This window comes from Microcaecilia unicolor, chromosome 4 (genome assembly GCF_901765095.1).
Source record: "Microcaecilia unicolor chromosome 4, aMicUni1.1, whole genome shotgun sequence".
Lineage (NCBI taxonomy): Eukaryota > Metazoa > Chordata > Amphibia > Gymnophiona > Siphonopidae > Microcaecilia > Microcaecilia unicolor.
In genome coordinates, this window is record NC_044034.1 from 103,074,938 (window position 1) to 103,091,504 (window position 16,567).

General features: G+C 41.9%; 1 protein-coding gene across 1 annotated transcript in view; it reads left to right on the plus strand.

The window, feature by feature from the left end:
- Window positions 1-16,567, plus strand: part of ELF1 (E74 like ETS transcription factor 1) — a 303,862-nt gene that overhangs the window by 173,808 nt on the left and 113,487 nt on the right. The gene's annotated exons all lie outside the window — the stretch shown is intronic.

Below are 16,567 nucleotides of genomic sequence, written 5' to 3' on the forward strand. Positions count from 1 at the left end.
TCCTTTAAACCTTAAAGAGGTCTTGAGCAACCCATGAATATTAGTGGCAAGTCACAAATTTCGTCACTGAAGACACTAACTAGTTTTGGGCAGGGGCGTAGCCAGACTTCGGCGGGAGGGGGGTCCAGAGCCCGAGGTGAGGGGGCACATTTAAGTCCCCTCTGGCGCCACCGACATCCCCCCCCCCACGCCATTGCCGACCGCCGCCACCAACAACAACAACTTTAACCTCCCGACGACCCTCTTGACCCCCCCTCCCGCCGCCAACCCTCCCCCACCATTGCCTACCTTTGCTGGCAGGGGACCTCAACCCCCGCCAGCTGAGGTCCTCTTCTTCCTTTGTTCTGTTTCTGAGTCTGACGTGCAGGGCGTGAGACTCGGAAACAGAACGAAGGAAGAAGAGGACCTCGGCTGGCAGGGGTTGGGGTCCCCTGCCAGCAAAGGTAGGCGGCAGCGGGTTGGCGGCGGGAGGGGGGGTCTAGAGGGTTGTTGGCAGGGGGGTCCAGGGCCAAATCTACGGGGGCCCTGGCCCCCGTGGCCCCACGTAGTTATGCCCCTGGTTTTGGGAATGTTTGGTAATTGTCATGCTTTCTTTGCCAGTCAGTTTTCCTTACTTCTTACTACTTCGTAGCTTGTTTAGTTTCCCTGTAAGCACTTAGGTGTTTCTCTCCCAGACCCCCATCTCCTCCATACCTAAATAGATCTGGGCAAATACTCCGCAGTTTGCAGTCATAATCCCAAACCTCACCCATTAGGCAAATTGTTACTAAACAGATGGGGTTTCTTAGATGTGATTCCAGATCACAAAAATACAACAAGATTGTATTTGACTCAACAGTGTGAGAGATTTAAGAGTTATGATTTCACCTACTTTTGATTTCTATACACTAATACAGCATGTGGTAAAATCAGTGTATGGGAAGCTTCGATAGATATAAGGGTTAAAACTATATTTGAATTTTAGAGCTTTGACTACTACGGTTGTATCAATTGTTGTATCCCTACTTGATTATTACAATGAAATGTTGCTGGGACTGCCCAAGATGTGGACTCATCAATTAGTTTAGAATAGAAAGTAGTCGCATGGTTCCTTTGGGCAGGCCATGGAAGAATTTTTCCTATGTTAAAGGAACTCCAATAGTTAATTTTAAGGTCTTGTTATTAACATTTAATGCATTGAAAAATAACTGCCTTCCATATTTGGGTAAAAAAAAAAACAGATAAAGGGGAGCAAAATACCCTATATGAAAATATCAACAAAGTCTACAACAGTGGGGATGGCCCATGGGTTCCCACAGGGAAAAAGAAAAGGTGCTAGAGGTAAAAACTCATAAGAACATAACATAAGAATAGCCATCCTGGGTCAGACCAATGGTCCATCTAGCCCAATATCCTGTTTTCAACAGTGGCCAATCCAGGTCACAAGTACCTGGCAGAAACCCAAATAGTAGAAACCCAATAGTAGTGTAATAAAACTCCAGAAAAGAAAAACAATCCTGCTGGATAGTAGGTAATATCACCAGAGAATAATACATACCAACAGAGAATAATGCATACAAGGGACCCAGCACAGATTTGTGTTTAAGCACAAATGCCTGGTTTAGGGGTCACTAAATCTGCACATCGTAGTGTTAGATCATATATGTGACAAACACCTCAGCGGTGGCAGCAATGAACATAGTAATATAGTATGATGAATTCCAAGAAATGCAGTTCCTGCAGTGAAATGGAGGCTCACCAATATAAAAGGTGATTAAATTCAGTGTGCAAAAATTTAAGAGTCATATTTGGATGCCAGAGTGAAAAGGCATATTCCAGGCAGATCTTCAAGGTCAAGTCAGGACATTTTACTGGAAGTTCCTAACTGTAAGCAAAGTTAGAGGGGAGAAGGTTGAGAAGAAGCATGTTTTCAGTTATGGCATGGTTTACTTAGGAAGCTCAGGCTGGAGAATAATGTGAAGCAATTTGAGAAGCTATTAAAAACACGGCTTTTTACAGCCTAGTTCTCATTGGTTAACATGTCTGGAGGGCTTCTTTTTAGTTTTATGGTATGTTTTATGTGATGTTACTTTTAGCTATGTATTGTGTTTATATTTTGTGGATATGATTTTTATAAACCACTTTGAACAAATGTTTGTGTTGGTGTAGTAATACATATGTATTTTAACCAAGATAAAGGTAATGTAACCTTAGTTTTGTGATTTCAAATCAGTGGCTGTTGGTCTCAAAATGATCCACCAGCTTACAGGTAAACTCCTTGATGTCGACAAAAAGTAAAGCACATTATACAGCAAATCTTTTAACATATAAGAACATTTTAGGATATTCCAGTAAAAGGAAACATATGTCCTAATTTATTTTCCATAGGCAGCATGTGAACTGTAGTTTGGAGAGACTAAATTTATGCCAGGGTGCAGTCAGGCAGATTTTGTGCCTCAGGTCACAAACCAAGAAGGCTCAGTCTGTGCAACTTTTCTTACCCCAAAAGACTCCACCTTCCTCCCTTTTGCCTATTTGTTCTTGACCCTGGTGCGCTTCTTTTGAAGGTTATGGAAGCAATAATCAGTAACTATCAGTGTGAGGTCTGTGAGAATATACTGGTTCAGAGGCCCCACACTGATTGTCTTAGACTACCATCATTGAAACTCGGTTGGTTGGCAGGATGGGCCAAGAAGGAGCCAGCTAGTGTGAAACTTTCAAGAGTCAGTCACCCAGCTCAAGATCTCCCCTGCTCTTCAGTGGTTATATTTAACCTTTGTGGTTCTTTAATCAATGTATAGTTATTTATTGGGTGATTAATGGGTCTGTTACATTTTCTGTCCTCATAAAAACATAAGAATAGCCTTACTGGGTTAGACCAATGGTCCATCTAGCTCAGTATCCTGTTTCCAACTGTGGCCAAGCCATGTCAAAAGTACCTGGCAGAAACCCAAATAGTGGCAACATTCTATGCTACCAATCCCAGGGCAAGCAGTAGCTTCCCCATGTCCGTCTGAATAGCAGACTATAGACTTTTCCTCCAGAAACTTGTCCAAACTTTTTTTTTAAACCCAGATACGCTAACCGTTGTTACTACATCTTCTGGCAAAGAGTTCCAGAGCTTAACTATTCTTTGAGTGAAAAGATATTTCCTCGTATTTGTTTTAAAGGATTTCCATGTAAATTCCTCGAATGTTCCCTAGTAACGAGTAAAAATCGATTCTTTTATACTTGTTCTATACCACTCAGGATTTTATAGACGTCAATTATATCTCCCCTCATCTCTCTCTTTTCCAAGCTCAAGAGTCCTAACCTCTTTAGCCTTTCCTCATATGAAAAAAGTTCCACTCCTTAATCATTTTGGTTGCTCTCCTTTGAACCTTTTCTAATTCTGCTATATCTTTTTTGAGATATGGTGAGCAGAACTGAACCCCGTACTCAAAGTGAGGTAGCACCATGGAGCGATACAGAGGCATTATAGTGTTTTCAGTCTTATTTACCATCCCTTTCCTAAAATTTCCTAGCATCATGTTTGCTTTTTTGGCCTCCTTGCATATCTTCACCATTTCAGTGAAAATTTGCTTCTCATGTTTGCAATTTACCATCTTTAATTTCTGCATGTACTGCATAATTATGGATTAAATAATAATTTAATTTTTAGCCTCACTTTCCAAACATTGTCAAGGTGAGTTAGTCATTATCTTCTGTCATTTAACCACGGCACTATGTGAAGAACCTTGCCACTATTTTTACAATAGATGAATTTGAATAATGCATAAGATGTCTCATTCGTCTCTCCAATTGAGATTGATCCACTTTGGGTTTAGCACCTATAACTTTCCACACACGGTTAACCCAACACCAACTCCCCCTTGTATTTTATTCAATTTCTCAATTCTTTCCCTACCACTGCCCTACATATCTGTCTCAGTCATGCCCAAAATCTGTTAACATGATGGCTTACATCCTCCCCCCACTGGCAGGCTATTTCAGGTCTTGCCATCTTTAACTTTGATTCTTATCAAATCCAAGTCCCATTCTGTGACTTATTACAAAGTTTTATAATAATCCCTACAGCCTCCAAGGCTAGTAAAGATGTTGTAAAAGAATCTGGCCTCCCCATATTTCTTGAACTTTGAGTCCTAAGCTTGGTCTTCCCATGCAGGCCACACTCTCCTTAGAGAGTGTTGTAACTGCAACACCACACAGGTTATTCCAGTGCCCCATTTTAATTCTCTTTGTTACTAGGGATTCTGTGTATTTATCCTATAGGCTTTGGGTTTTTTTAATATTCAGTTATCATTTTTGTGTCTACCTTCTCAGGGGTCCATTCCATATACCTACCATCCTTTCTGTATAGAAATATTTTTGGCTGTTGCTCTAGAGTCTGCCCACCAGGACATTGATGTAGAAAACATTAGAACTGGGTGCTAAAGCTCACCACACGGTTTCTTAATGCATGCCTAAAAAAAAATCAAATAGTATGCAAATTAAGTTGCACACAATAGGTGTGCAAACATTAGAGAACACATCGGAAGCATTCACAAATGGGTCTGTGCTATTAGCAGCTATATTTCGTACATAAAAAAATTTGTCACGCTCTGAATTGTATGTATATACATACTTGGACATGCTGAAATGCTATTGATATTTGAATATTTGCAGTCTAATGCTTTATTGTTCATATCTGCAGCACTTCCCTATAGCTCCTTATCCCCTGCCATTTTTTTCATGAATGCACATCATCAAATTAAGACTGCCAGCCCTTCATGCTCACAGAAAGAAGAAACATCTCATTAATGCCAGCACACAGAACTAACTGTTTCTGTTCCTCAAACCTGGCTTAGGAAACCCTGCACTCGGCTGTTGGGCCTTCTGTGTTTCATTGCATCAGGGTTTAATAGCTTGATCAACTTCCATTACATGGGGTTTAAATGAGCTGTGAACTGATGTGAGCTCAAGTGTTTGCATATAATTTGCTCAAGTGCAAAACTCCTTTTAGCATTTAGCAGCCTTAGTAGTGCAGAAAATGTGCCCAGAAGCTTTTTTACATCAGCACCAAGAACTCCATATCACGACCTTTTGTTCTAACATTATTTATTCAGGGTGGTTTCCTTTTTGTGTCCAGTATTTATACCTTGAGGTATTTTAATGTCTCCCAAACCCTCTATGTTTCTCCTGACCTCGAGGGTGTACATATATAAGTCCCTAAACAAATCATGCCCTTTCTTTTTCTTTGACAAATGTGTGTTGACTGGTGAGATTTTTACGCTTAACAAATGATTTTGTAGCACAAAACAAGTTAAGTAGTAATGAGATGCAAAGCAAACAGCTTGTCTGACCTTGCAAGATATGTAATTCCTGGAAAGTAGGGCTGCACTTTAATTGCAGTCAACTCTGCAATGAATGCATTAAATCATTAATCACGATTTTAAAAACTAAACACATTGCAGTGTCTCCCAGGGGCGGACTGACCATTTGGGCAACTGGACAGTGCCCAAGGGCCCAGAAGCTCTGCCCGCTGCCACCGCACACTACAGCCTTCTCCGGTCCTAGCTTGAAAGGCCCTGGTGGTCTAGTGGCCTCTGCAGGGGCAGGAAAGAATCCCACTCTTTTCTGCCCACTGCTGCTATTCTCCTGTGCCTGGTGCCGCCATGTTTTTAAAATGGCTGCCGAGACTTCCAATCCAGGTCACAAGTACCTGGCAGAAACCCAGTTAGTAGCAACATTCCATGCTACCAATCCCGGGACAAGCAGTGGCTTCCCCCATGTTCATCTCAACAGACTATGGACATTTCCTCCAAGGACTTGCTCAAACCTTTTTTACACCCAGATAGCTAACCACTGTTACCACATCCTCCGGCAGTGAATCCCAGAAGTTAACTATTCTTTGAGTGAAAAAATATTTCCTCCTATTTGTTTTAAAAGTGTTTCCATGTAATTTCATTGTGTCCCCTGGTCTTTGTACTTTTTGAAAAGAGTGAAAAATCGATTCACTTCTACCCGTTCTATACCACTCAGGATTTTGTAGACCTCGATCATATCCCCCCCTGAACTGTCTCTTTTCCAAGCCGAAGAGCCCTAACCTCTTTAGCCTTTCCTTATATGGAAGGAGTTCCATCCTCTTTATCATTTTGGTTGCTCTTTTCTGAATCTTTTCTAATTCTGCGATATCTTTTTTGAGATCAGGCGATCAGAATTGAATACAATACTCAAGGTGAGGTCGCACCATAGAGCGATACATAGGCATTATAATAATATTGGTCTTATTTTGCATCCCTTTCCTAATAATTCCTAGCATCCTGTTTACTTTTTTAGCTGCCACCCCCACACACTGGACAGAAGATTTCAGCGTAATGTCTACAGTGACACCTAGATCTCTTTCTTGAGTGCTGACTCCTAAGGTAGACCTTAGCATCAGGTAACTATGATTTGGATTATTCTTGCCAATGTACATCACTTCGCATTTGTCCACATTAAATTTCATCTTCCATTTGGACGCCCAGTCTTCTAGTTTCCTAAGGTCTTCGTTTAATTTTTACTATCCACATGTGATTTGACAACTTTGAATAGTTTTGTGTCATCTGTAAATGTAATCACCTCACTCGTCGTTCTGATTTCCAGATCATTATAAGTATGTTAAATAGCACCGTTCCCAGCACAGATCCCAGCGGCACTCCACTACTCACCCTCCTCCATTGAGAAAAATGACCATTTAACCCTACCCTCTGTTTTCTGTCCAGTAACCAATTCCTAATCCACAAAAGGACATTGCCTCCTATCCCACGACTTTTTAATTTTCTCAGGAGTCTCTCATGGGGAACTTTGTCAGAAGCTTGCTGAAAAAAATCTAGATACACTACATCAACCGGCTTGCCTTTTTCCACATGTTTATTAACGCCTTCAAAGAAATTAAGCAGATTGCTGAGGCAAGACTTCCCTTGGCTGAACCCATGCTGACTCTGTCTCATTAAACCATGTTTGTCTATGTGTTCCATAATTTTATTCTTTATAATAGTTTCCACTATTTTCCCCAGCACTGAAGTCAGGTTTACCGGTCTGTAGTTTCCCGGATCACTCCTGGGACACTTTTTAAAAAATCGACGTTACATTGGCCACCCTCCAGTCTTCATGTACTATGGATGATTTTAACAACAGGTTACAGCTCACTAATCACAGATCCAGCATTTTATGTTTGAGTTCTTTCAATACCCTGGGGTATATGCCATCTGGTCCAAGTGATTTATCACTCTTATTTGGCTCAGTATGCCTTCCAGGTTCACAGAGATTTCTTTCAGTCCCTCCGCATAGTCACCCTTGAAAACTATTTCCAGTACAGATAGATCTTATATCTTCTTCCATAAAGACTGAAGCAATGAATTCATTCAATCTCTCCGCTATGACCTTGCTTCCCTGAGTGCCCCTTTTGCTCCTTCATGATCTAACAGTCCCACGGATTCCCTCACAGGCTTTCTACTTCTTATGTACCTGAAAAAGGTGTTACTAAGAGTTTTTGTCTCTACGGCAAGATTTTCTTCATATTCTCTTTTAGCCGCCTTTATCAGTGCTTTGTATCTAGCTTGACACAGCTTACGGTGCTTCTTATTTTCTACATTCGGTTCCTTTTTCATTCTTTGAGTGATGCCCTTTTAGCTCTAATAGCATCTTTCACTTCACCTTTTAACCACCCTGGCTATCATTTGCTCATTTTCTACCTTTGTTAATACATGGAATAAATCTGGTCTGGTCTCCTCCAAACATCTTTTCTGCTCTCTTCCATTCCCAACCCCTGTCCTCTGTGCAATCAGACATCTTTCCTCCCATCCACGATTCAACATCACCCCCCCCCCCACACACACACACACACACACACGCCAGTCTACCTTAAAGGTAATCTTGTGTTCACACTTGCCAGTGGCAGCATTGCACATATGCTGCCTGGTCTGAAGCTTTCCCTCTGACCTGACCCGCCCAGGCAGAAACATGAAATGATGTCAGATGAGGTAGGATGGGCTAGAGGGAAAACTTCGGAGTAAACCAGAAGCCGCATATTTGCAACGCTGCCACTCCCAAGATCAGCAGAAGACCACCTTTAAGGTAGACCAACGGGGGGGGGGGGGGGGGGGGGTACTGAGAGGTGGGAGAAGTGTGATCTGCAGACCCACAAGCAGAACTGGAGAGGTCACTGATGGAAGCTATGACGAAGGCAGTGAGCTACAGAAGCCACAAGAAGAACTTGGTGCTGTTCACCACAAAGTTTGTGTTGCTTCTCATGGGGGTGGAGGAGAGAGAGAGTTAATGGTCCTAGGAAAGAAAGAGAGATGATGGATCTGGGGGAAGAGGAGAGAGAGTGAAGATTGAGAAAGGGAGAGATGTTGGATCTGGGGATGGGAAAGAGGGAGATTCAGCCCTTTAGGAAAGGGATTGGATTTTATATACTGCCTTTCTGTGGTTACAATCACAGCAGTTAACATATTATGTACAAGTATTTATTTTGTACCCGGGACAATGGAGGGTTAAGTGAGTTGCCCAAAGTCACAAGGAGCTGCGGTGCAAAATAAATAAACTGAATACCTTTAATCGCGATTAAAAGTTTTAATCAAGATGCAGCCCTAAGAAATATTAATATACACACATATATAGATTTAGAGAGAGATTAGGACTGCACATTTAGTGTTTTTTAACACGATTAACACGTTAAAATTTTAACTTGCTTTAATAATTTTAACGCCTTAATTACATTTCATCTCCCCCTTCCCCTGATGTCTCTCTGAACTTACCTGTACAGATGGCAGCGCTAAGTACACACTTTTCTCTAGCTGGAGAACTCTCTGTATTATCCTGCCTCCTCTGACTAAACTTCATGTTTACTGTGGACAGGATGCTAGAGAGGAAGGTCTCTGGTAAGAGAGAAGCAGCACATACTTAGAGTTGTTCTCTGTATAGGCAATTTTGAAGGGTCACTAGGGAATTGGTGAGGGAGAATGAGATGCTGGCGAATTCAGAGTCAGCAGAAGGAAAAAGAAGCAGCCAGAATGTATGAGTGGAGGGGGTAGGAGAGAAAAAAATGGAGCATGGAGGGGGAGGCGTGTCAGAGAGAAAAATATGTTGGTTGTGGGCAGGGGAAGAGACCCGGACTAAATCATCCTGTCTCAACTGGCATTTATCTGTGAGATGGTGCCCATGTAGAGGAAGGGATGAGATGGTGCCCTTAAAGAGGAGTGGGAGGGAGATGAGATTGGAAGAGATGGTACCATATAAAGGAGGGAGAGGGAGATGGTGCTCATGGAGGGAGATGGGAGGAGATGGTGCCCATGGGAGGGGAGAAGGAGGTGGAAACAAGATAGATTTGAGAAGTAGGAAGAAAAATGGAATAAAGCTGAATGTGAAAGATGGATATAGGGCAGGACAGGGGCAGCCCAAGACAAGATAGCAATTCCCATACGTTGCCCTGCCGCTGGCACCTGCCTCTTCCCTTTACAGCGGCCGCCTCTGACAAAACAGGAAGTTACATCAGAGAGGCGGCCCCAGTAAAAGGAAGAGGCAGGTGCTGGCAGCGTATGGGAATCGGTGCCGCTGCCGGCTTTTCAAACATGATGAAGCAAGGTAGAACGCCGTGAGCAGGGTGGAGGAAGGAAGGGGGAGATGTCACTCCCCGAAGAGTGCCACCTGAGGCCCCCGCATCGGGTGGCCTAATGATCGGGCTGCCCCTGGGGCAGAAAGTGAAAGAGGGGACAAAAAAAGAAATAGTGAGTAAAAAAGGAGGCTTTGGAAACAGCGTTCAGAGCATAGGGAAACAGAACCAGAGACAGAGAAAGAGATGATTAGAAAGATAAAATCACCAGACAACAAAGATAAGATAAATGATTTTATTTGTATTTTACTAATAGATTCAGTTTTGAGAATTTACATCTGCTATCTATATATTGCATTTACAGGAGGCAATGTGGGGTGGGGGTACTTTGTGATTAATCATGTGATTAAAAATTTTAATCTTTGTGCAGCTCTACTGGAAAGATATTGCCATCTTTTAGATAGCTTTGCCTTTCTTCCAGGAGCATCAGGATTCTAACGTGCAGCTTGATGCTCCTAAGGAGCCTTTTAATGGACCACTTCCAAAATCAAACAACCCCTTTACCTCTAACCGCTCTGATCACAACAGCCCCACTCCCTGGAAGCCCCTTCTGAAAATTACTCCCCTTCCCCAATTTCCCCCTCCCTCCTCGGAATTTACCAAGAGTTACTCTGGTGGCAAGTGGGGGAGTAATGATCCCTGGTTGCTCCTACCTCTTTGGTGCAATTTTTTGGACACCACGGTCTCAATCAGTGATGGCTGTATACAAACATCTATATACAAGAAACCCACAGACAGATGCAGCTACCTCCACAACTCCAGCTTCCATCCTTCACATACAAAAAGATCCATCATTTACAGCCAAGCCACAAGATACCACCGTATCTGCTCTGACCCAGGGGACAGAGACAGACACCTTAAAAGCCTGACTGCATCCTTCAAACAGGCTACAACCCCAAAATAATCTCCAAGAATATTGCCTCCTCCCTCAAAACACCCCGGGAGAATCTGCTACAGTACAAGGAGAAGAAATCCACAGACAGAATCCCCCTTGTAGTGACATACAATCCAGAGCTGGAAAAACTGAGGAAAATCATAAGAGATCTACAACCTATACTCCAGGAGGATGAATTACTGAAAGAGATATTCCCATCCCCACCAGTACTGGCCTTCCGACAGCCACCCAACTTAAAACACAAGCTAATCAGAAGTAAACTTTCATCACAGACTGAAAAGGAACAGAAGGGCACACTTCCCTGTAATTTATCCAGTTGCAAACTATGCCAAAATATTTCACAGGACCCCACAGTCATCCACAAAGGAAAGATATTCAACATAAAGGGATCTTTCACTTGCTCATCTTCCAATGTGGTATATATCATTCAGGGTAAAAAAATGTAACGAAGGATGCTATATTGGAGAAACAGGCCAGATGCTTAAGACAAGATTCAATTTACATAGACATCACATGAACAATACTGGTGCCAGTAGGGCTCCCACGCCTGTTGGTCAGCATTTTACAGGACCAGGACACTGTACCAGTGACTTCACAGTGAGAATCCTGAAAGGTAACTTTAAAACCATACAAGAACGTAAGACCTTTGAAGTCAGAATGATTGAATATTTTAACACCCAACAGAAAGGACTTAACAAGGATCTGGGGTTCCTAGCCCATTATAAACCATAAAGCTGTATGTCTCTGTTGATCACCCCACCCCTCACCTATCCACACCCATCCTGTTAGAATATCAATGATATGCTTTGATGTCCCCATTCATACCTCCTACCCACCCCCATCCTCCCACCCTGTCAGACTGTCATAGTAATGCTTGAATGTTTTCACTTATATACGCTGTCAGCTAGCACATTTGCTTATTTCCAATCTGACGAAGGGCAACCTTCGAAAGCTAATCAAGAAATGTATTAAGTTATGTCCAATAAAAAAGGTATCATCTTATTTTCTTTTCCATGTTTTATTTTGTTTGATTTCTATTGATAACCTTAGATTCCTCCTAAGTCTATTATTTTCATCCTATACCTCTCATTCCAGAGTTTTCCTTCATTTGAAAAAGGCTCACCTTCTGTACATTAACGCCACTAAGGTATTAAACGTCTCTATCATATCCCCCGCCTCTCTTCCAGCATATACATTTTGAGATTTATAAGCCTGTCCCTATACGTTTTATGCCAGCGGCATCTTAGCAATTTTGTAGCTGCCCTCTGGACCAACTCCATCCTGTTTATATCTTTCTGTAGGTGTGGTCTCCAGAATTGCACGCAGTACTCCAAATGGAGTCTCTCCAGAGACTTATACAAGGGTACTATTGCCTCTTTTTTCCTTCTGGTCATCCCTTTCCTTATGCACCCAAGCCGCTCATGCCCAGCCAAGAGGCATATTAAATGCATATACATTGTTCATCTATGCCATTGAAGACTTGACATGGCCATTGAGTCTTAATGGACTACTTTACCATGGTAATCAGATATATTCTCCCCTTTACACAGCATCAGCAAGCTTATTCTACCTGCCTTCTATGATATCACAGGTAGAAAAGACTTTTCATGATACTATGTAAAGGAGAGAATTTATATACTGAGACAAGGTGAAGGGGAGATCATGACTGTTATCAATGATCAGTGGAGAAAAAAAGGAATCCTTTCGCAGACTCGACTCAGTTTGCTGTCCAAGTTTTTTTAGGATTGCCAGTGGGAACTTTATCTGATGATATTTCTGGGAATATGTAGGATTTGACTTAATTCCTAGACCCCTGATGCAGGCCGGTAGGGTGGTATCAGGTCTCCTTTACTGCTTTTACCTTTTGAAGTTTGTTGGACACCATCTGCGAGAGGATTCCTTTTTCTCCACTGCTTTTGCCTTGTGAAGTCCATTCGTGGAGTTTTTTCCCCCCTTCTGTTTGTGACTGTCATCAATGATTACCAGACTCTTGCTTTTCCTTAAGTTTACAGTCATTACAACAGATCCCTTTGCTATGTGTGCAGGTGCCAGGTTTTCCTAGATGGCTTCTAGCGTGGCTACTGAATTGACCTGGTGGTGCAGTGTGCATGTTTTCTAGCTTAATTATCCCCATAAGATCTGTCAGGGACCCCTGTATTATGCAAAACTAGCAGGATTCAGTTTAGTAGGGGTAGCAGTAGTACAAGAGTAGTCAAGAGGTCAAACACCTATGTAACAGTACTTAAAAGATCACCTCATTGCCACACCAAAACTACCCCCAGACTATAGGACTGGTGAATACCAGATCATCTGCAAAGAAATCCTCGGTGATCCATGATGCCATAAATGATCAGCATCTTGGTATCCTAGGGATAAGTGAAACCTGGCTAGATGAAAGTGGGGGTTTACCACTGGCTAAATTATGCCCAACAGGTTTCTAGGATAACAGTATTGAAATAACACCCCTATCATGGTCAGACCATTTTCTAATTAAATTCTCCATAAGTGACCACCTAAAACAAATGGCATCTCCCAGAGTTTGGAAGGAGATCAGAGACAAAAAAAAGCTGACCACTGAGAATTTCCTAGAGGCCTTGGACTATCCACATGTGGATGAAAATACAACAACAGTGCCAGAACAGGTTGACATCTGGAATACACACTTAGCCAAGACCTTAGAGAAAACAGCACCACTAAAAAAGGTCTTAAGTCCCACTCACAAACGATCACCTTGATTTTCTCCAGAACTTCGGATCCTTAAACATGAAGGACGAAAACTGGAAGCGCCTGGATGAAGACAGACTAAACTGTAGGAAGCACATGGCAAAGTACTGCCAAGCATTAACAGCAAACATTTCTCGCAATGCATTACACAGGCTGCCAATTCAACCAAGCAGTTGTTCAGTATAGTAAACAGCCTACTGCAGCCCCCACAACAGAACCAGCCTCCCCAGTCTATACTGAATTGCAATGATTTTGCTGCATACTTTGCCAACAAAAAAGTCTCCGCCAGGATTCACTGGCAATCCCACCCAATCCCCACCAGTCAACCAGGGATGCACAAACACGCCCCCTCCTGACAGAGACAGATGGGACACTTTTAACCCAATGACAGAGGAGAGCCTTACCAAAATCCTAAGAGACCTTCGACCAACTACCTGCTCCCTCGATCCCTGCCCATCAAAGATAGTGCAGCAGGCAAGTATGGGCCTCGTAGAAGGCGCCACAAAAATTGTGAACACCTCTCTTTCTAATGGGCTTCTACCAACAGCATTAAAAAGGGCAGTGGTCCACCCTCTGCTGAAGAAAAACAACCTTGACCAGGACAAACATGAAAATTACAGGCCAATATCCAACATCCTGTTTCTAGGGAAATTCGTAGAACAAACATTCTGTGTTCAACTTAATGACTGGTTAGAAAAGAGAAACTGGCTAGATCCATGTCAATCTGGATTCAGACCTGGTTATGGTACAGAAACAGTCCTTATATCCCTACTAGATTATCTTCACAGAAATCGAGACAAGGGATTCGCCTCGATGTTAGTACTGCTTGATTTCTCTGCAGGTTTTGACACCTTGGATCATGATGATATGCTAGCACGACTGACAGAAACAGGTATCAATGGAACAGTACTTGCTTGGTTCAGATCCTACCTATCAGAAAGGCAACAATCCATAATGTTTGGCAGCAACTAATCACCACCATGGACACTGACCTGTGGGGTACCACAAGGATCAATACTGTCACCTATTCTGTTCAATATCTACCTCAAACCACTAGCTGAGCTGATTCGGTCAATGGACACTCAGTTCTACATCTATGCTGATGATCTGCAGCTACTCATACCCATTGAACCTGACTTACCTACAGCCTTGAATTACCTGTCTAACATCAATTCAAGAATGGGCTAAACACAACAAACTTTGCCTGAACCCAAATAAAACCGAGCTTCTCTGGGTCCCTAACACAAGTGGCTACATATCTGATATCAAAATCCCTTTTGGGAAGTGTGAAATCCCCCTCAAATCACAAGTCAGAAACCTTGGAATGCAGTTAGATTCAACACTTACACTGATTCCCCAAATCCAAGCAACCTTCAAGAGCTGCTTCTACTATTTACGACAGCTACGCTGCTTCTCTTCTTACATCAAGAAGGTAAATCTTATCCCAGTTGTGCATGCCATGATAACATCAAGACTGGATTACTGCAATGCAGTATACAATGGTCTGACTACAAAGGGCCTGCACCAGCTCCAGTTGATCCAGAATGCATCAGCAAAACTCATAGAAGGTTGCAAGCGACATGACCATATCACACCATTTTTGCAAAAACTTAATTGGCTACCAGTACAATACAGGACTAAATTTAAAACTCTATGTCTGATCTTCAACACCCTGAAAGGAAATGGCCCTGAGTACCTGAAAAATAGGATGATCCTCCACACACCGCCAAGGACACTAAGATCCTCCCGAGGACTTACACTAACCACACCCTCTCGAAAAGACATTACACGATGTGATACCCGCAAGCCTTCTTTGGAGTAGCCCCCATACTCTGGAATGCACTGCCTGAAAGGCTGTGCTTAACACAAAACTATCTGTACTTCAGGAAGCAGGTGAAAGTTTGGTTCTTCAACCAGGCCTTTACTGGAAGAAATAACTAGCTCGTTAGTCTCACTCACACACACAAGGAGTACTCAGGCTGTATATATTGCAGCAGGACATGTTTATCCACGCCTACCCTAGCTGAGATAACATTTAACCATTTCTCTGACCTCATGTGTAACTTTCTTTAACTCAATCACCTTACTTTCTAACTCTTCCTACTTTCTTACCCTTCTATATGTTACATCTTTGCTTTACCCTTCGCTATCACCTATAATATTCTATTACATATTGTGTTGGCATTGTAAATAGTCTACCATGCCATACTTTGTATTGTTTTTGAATATTTTTACTGCGGTAATTGTCTATTGCTCATGTTTGATCTATTCTTACTGTACACTGCCTTGAGTGAATTCCTTCAAAACGGCGGTAAATAAATCCCAATAAATAAATACTGTGAAACCCTTCAGTCCTGGCAATGGCTCTGTAACTTGTCTGCTTTGTGATGTATAATAACACCATAGAGCCATTTAATAAATTGATTAGAGTACATCTGGGAATGCATCTTTGTGTGGCAAGGAAATATTCCATTATTGATTTGTTTCCATGGAGATAATATGCTTGAGTTCTGGAAAGATGGAAGGTGACTGCTGCTTTAGTGATGATCCCTGAGAGTTGTCTGCTCAGGATGTTTGGTTTATAAATAAATCAGGAATAAAAAGAGAAGAAGTTAGAGATCCTCTTTTTCCAGAAAGAGGTGCAAGAACACTTAGGGGCCTGTTCCATTAAAGCTTTTCTCTTTTCTTTATCTATAGGGACATGTGGGGAAGCTTAAAACATCAGACCCTTTAGCCAGCCTATTCAGCCATTTGGTGAGATGCCTGTTCTGTCTTCAGAATGGAACATATATGTTTTTATTCTGTTTTCTGGGAATATACATACTACATTTAGAAATAAGAGCATTTAAGATACCACGCCTGAGAATACATGCGTACTGGGAGATTTCTGTATTTAGTTTTTAAAATTTTATCAATCATAGTTTCATATGTGGCAGTGTATTACCACTATCAGAATATGAATACGGTATCCTACCCCAGTACTGTATTTTTTTTTTTACTTGTTTGAGCTGACCTGTTACTTGCAGACCTTCATTCTAAATTGCACTATTGCATTCAGTGAAGGACCCAGACTTTGCATGAATTGTCATGAAAATGGGTCATAGAAGAACTCAAGATTAAATATCAGGTCTTTTCCACACTTGTTTTTCAGTATTAGCTTTTTTTTTTTTTTTTTTTTAATACAAAGGGAACCTTTCATTTTTATAGGTAGTAAAATGATATCTGAAACACATGTTCAAAATAGTTTACAATAACCTTAGAAAGATCTCTCTGTACACTGCCTTCTTGAAAAATGGCAGCACCTGACCTTTGACAGTCAATTGGAATATACCTTT